Source organism: Alligator mississippiensis, chromosome 3 (assembly GCF_030867095.1).
Source record: "Alligator mississippiensis isolate rAllMis1 chromosome 3, rAllMis1, whole genome shotgun sequence".
Classification (NCBI taxonomy): domain Eukaryota; kingdom Metazoa; phylum Chordata; order Crocodylia; family Alligatoridae; genus Alligator; species Alligator mississippiensis.
Window position 1 is genome coordinate 225,022,537 of NC_081826.1, and position 4,491 is coordinate 225,027,027.

Genomic DNA, 4,491 nt, shown 5'->3' on the forward strand with positions numbered 1-4,491 from the left:
CAGACTGCACATCCCAGGCTGCAACCCAGCTGCAGGCAGTAAGAATTTGTTTGCAAGCCTGCCTAAGAGAACTGGGCCAGCTGATTGGGGTCCTTGGCTGGCCCAAAGGAAATTAAAAGCTCCCAGAGAAGGGAGCTGGGAGAGAGAGAAGGTGGTACGCAGTGGTTCCCAACCTTTTTTTTTACTGTGGCTGGTGGGAGCAGGACAGGGTTCATAGAGCTGGCTACCTCCCGCCTGGGGCTCCCACGTTATCTGGCTTTAGTTCTGGAAGCTCAGCTGTGACCCTGGAAGCTGCTTGCCTGGGCAGTCTGAGCAGGGGGTTCATGCCACAACCCAGCAGCCAACCCACCGTGGCCCAGTACCAGGCTGCAGTCTGGTGGTTGAGAACCTCTGATGGTGAGGATAGAGGTGGCAGCATTGATTCCAGGAGCTCTCTTAGGTCTGGGAAAAGGCTGCAGGATATTGGTTAACCCTTTATTGCTTATGTATTGTTTGTTTTGTGAGTGGATGGTTTGTGTTGGGTCCTTGTGTGGCAAGTTTGCCCAAGGAAATAAAGACTTAGGTGAATGGACAACCTGTTACATATAATTCCTTTCTGTGACTTTTTTGCTATGTTTTTGTTCATTGTAAGGGAAGCAGGAAATGATGTTTCTTTTAGTCTCCTTGGAGACTATTTTATAGTCTAATGAAACTCCTTACACCCAACATATGAGCATATATAAATTAACTTGCTTCTTTATTCAAATAGATATATAAAAGGCATTTTTTTTCTTCCAGGCTAAGTATGTCTTGTGACCAACACTAACTTCATTCCAGTTTATTCTTATTTTTTTCCTCTTAATGTTTTTGAAGAGGATTGCTCTTTTCTTCCTTCTTTGTTTACTTTTTCAGCAAAACTACATACTTCATCCTTTCAATTAAATAACTACAGGGATCTAGAGGGAGAGATCTTAATCATTTTGGTTCCCAACCCATGAATTCATTTTTTTTTTTTTTTTTTCGTTGCTTCTGGTTTTGAGAGGGAATATAGTTTTTTCAATCCCTTTTCTATGCCATGCTTCACATATACTGTACCAGGATCTTGTATTAAAAGAATACTTGCATAACTTGGTTTACCTGTCACTTGATGTGAGCTGTTGCACGCTGCTTCCCTTACTGCAAGCATATTCCCAGCACAAGGCTAGTTGTATATTAGTATTGGATATACTTAAAGCTGTGATTAGGGATTTTATTTGGAACCTTCATCCCAAAAACTTACTAGGAAAAGTGAAGTTTAGAAAAAACTTAAGTGTTTTGGAGATGATGTTGTAGCTGTGAGAAGAATGAGCTGCATTTGAAAACTGTCTAAGTGGGCCAATAAAAGATTCCCCCAAACAATCCTTGCCTCTCATGTTTGGAAGTAATAGTCATTTACACCTACCTAAAAGTACTGCATTGCTTCTTTTGGATGGGGAGGTAACCTAATTGTGTTCTTCACTAAATGTCGTTTTCCAATCTTTTACTTCTTCCCAGCCGCCTCTGCCCTCCCTGCCCCCGGCCCCCATTCTGATTTGGAGTTTTGCAGAATATAATATAAAATTGCTTGGTCACTTGGACCTCTTCCCCTCTCTCTCTTCTCACCCCCTTGGATATACTGTCTTGGAGTATGTTAAAATAATAGCTTGTTCTCTTCTCATCTGGACATTTGTCTCCTACTAGTGTTAGTACCTATAGTCCTGCAGATCTTCTGTGACACTAGGTAGAGCCAATATTTTCAAATTTCATTTAGTTAAAGCTATAATAATACATCCCATCCCAACTTGTAGGTGAGTCTAAAGTGAATGAAGCAGTGAAGAAATGAAGGGAAGTGGTGTCATTTTGATATGCAAAATGTGAACTGGAATATGGTTTAGGCAGAAATAATATCCCACTATGTATGTGGGATATAATTTATAGGACATTGCATTAGTTATTACAATAGAGGAAATGGAGGGTATGCATTGACATTCTCGGGCTAGTTGTGACCAGTTGTAAGGAAGAGTGGTAAGATTGGGACTTGGTTAAGAAAATTAGTAAAATGTTATAAAAAATGTAAAATCCATTCAGGTTGTAGGGTGAGTGCAAAAGAAACTAAGACAAATAACAGGGATGATGCATGCTTTTAAAATATATTCCATTGTAAAGCTGCACTAATTAGCAATTGCATCTGGCAATGCAGCCTCTTGGAATCCAAGCTCAGTCAGTGTATGCTAAGAAAGCAGGTAAGTGCAGTTTATGGTCATAATGACATTACTATGCTGTTTTGATGTATAGGAATAACTTTTTTCTTGGGTGTATGTGGACATTGCTTCTGTAAGCTTGCTAAACATTTCTGAAAAATTGGATAAATCATTTTGGAAAGTAATACAACCTTAACTCTTAAGGTTTTAAGTTAAAGATAACCTGCACCATGAAATAAAATAATCAGTAGAAAAGCTGTCACTCGTTAACGTTTTTAAGAAGCCTTGGAAAGCTTTAGACATCTGGTGGGTAACTGTTGTGCCAGTATTGGAAAGAAAGGTTAAACAATTACTATAGGTCAGTTTGCTTCACATCAGTTGGAAGCAAAATTGTAGGAAGGCTGATATGGATATAATCAGTAATAAAGTAAAAACTGGTAGCATAATTACTGCTAATCAATACAGTTCTATGGACAGTACATCATATCAAATAAACTTTATTAGTTGTTTTGAGATTAGACCTTTGGCTCATAACGTAGTTACTCTATCAGTCATTACCTTTGACAATGACTGTCTAGTAGACATAGATTTCTGTAAGCAATTTAACTTAATACCTGATGGCATTAACACCATGGAAAAAACACCATAGAAAATGCATGCATTATAATAGATTAAAAACTTGCTCTCTGATATAAGAAAGTAAATAGAGAAGCATTGTTCAGTATTGGTGCTTGCAGGCATCTTGTCTTTGTCTAATACTATTTCATATCATTGGTAATATGAAAATGTGCAGATTGCTTACCGCTCCAAATTTGTGCTATGACAGCCCAGTGTTGCAGTGTAATTGGACTGCTTGGTAAGCTATGCTGAAGTGAACCTTGAACGCGTGATTTAATACAGTCAAATGCTTGGTCAGGCATCTGGGAATAAGGAAACTGTTCCACCTGATAGGGAAGTGCAGTTTGGAATGAAGTGACTCAAAAGTACAGGTCCAATAAAAGATGTAAGTTCCTCAAGTGGGATGTAGGACTAGATCCAATAAAGCAGGGGGTTCCCATACTGGTATGCATATACCTGGGGGCATGCAAGACATCTTTTGGCAGTTGCATGGGATTTAATTTTCATTATAATAATAATTGGCATTTAAGGTGTTCAAATATAAAACATGCTGGTAGGGGTACATTGGCAGCTGGTAAATCTGGAAGGGAGTATGCAATAAGAAAAAGTTTGGGAACCTCTGCAATAAAGGATTGAGTTGTCTACAGATTAGGTACAGCAAGTTAACCCCAGGATAGAAACCAGTCTGGTGTTTCTATCCTGAGCCAACTGGCATCCAGAAAGTAGGCATTTTTCTGCCTAGGTCCTTAAGGGATTTGATTGTGTAGGCCTTTTCAAATATAAATTAGTAAATGAAGCTGAGATGCTTAAACAAAACTAAAAGTTTGCCAAGTAGGGTAATTTAAAAGCAGCTAATAGGGGAAATTTAGAAGCATGGTGGTGACTAATAAATGTATTGATGTCAGCTGATGGCCTACTTGAACAAAGGCTGTCAACCCTTTTTAAAAGCAGCTTTCTACTTTTGAAGAATGGCTGCCAAAATAGGAGTGGAGAAGCAGTTCTGTATTTTTCATCTCTGTAACACCACCTCAAAAATGCTTAGCTTACAATAAAGCAAAGCTCATCTTACCTGGCAGTTATATGAGCTCAGCCTAAGCCATGAATTGAGGTAGCTGCTTTTCTTGCCTTGTTATTCCTAGTGTAAGCATCCTGTAAACCAAATTCTGTCTTGTGTTGACAACTATTCAAGTAATTTTTTTCAGTGTGTGTTCTCAGCAGCCTGGCTAAAGCTTTGTTATTCTGCAGTGAGCTGGATGCACATGTTGCTGAGAACATAACTTAAACTGTAGCAGCTTCATATTTGGGGATAATGCAAGAAAGAAAAAGAATAAATGCACACAATGCAAGAATCTTGGATTGTGATGATTTCTTCATTTGCAACCTTGCAGAAAACATGCATGGATTGGGTGTTAGCTTTCACCTTTGTATTTTTCCATATGTAGGAGCAAAGATACTTTCAGTCTGAGTGGTTTTCACATTATGTAATCCCTGGGGGTAGGGAGGGGAGGGCAGTAAAGTTTCTATCAAAGACCATTGTGTGGTTGTTTGTGCCTTCCCTTGCTCAGTACCAGATGGCTGCCTGTCTGCAGACAGATGCCTTAAATATTTTTAAGACAGTAAAATGTAGAAAGCAAAGAAATATCATTTACAGAGCTGTTTTCTACTCAACAGCACA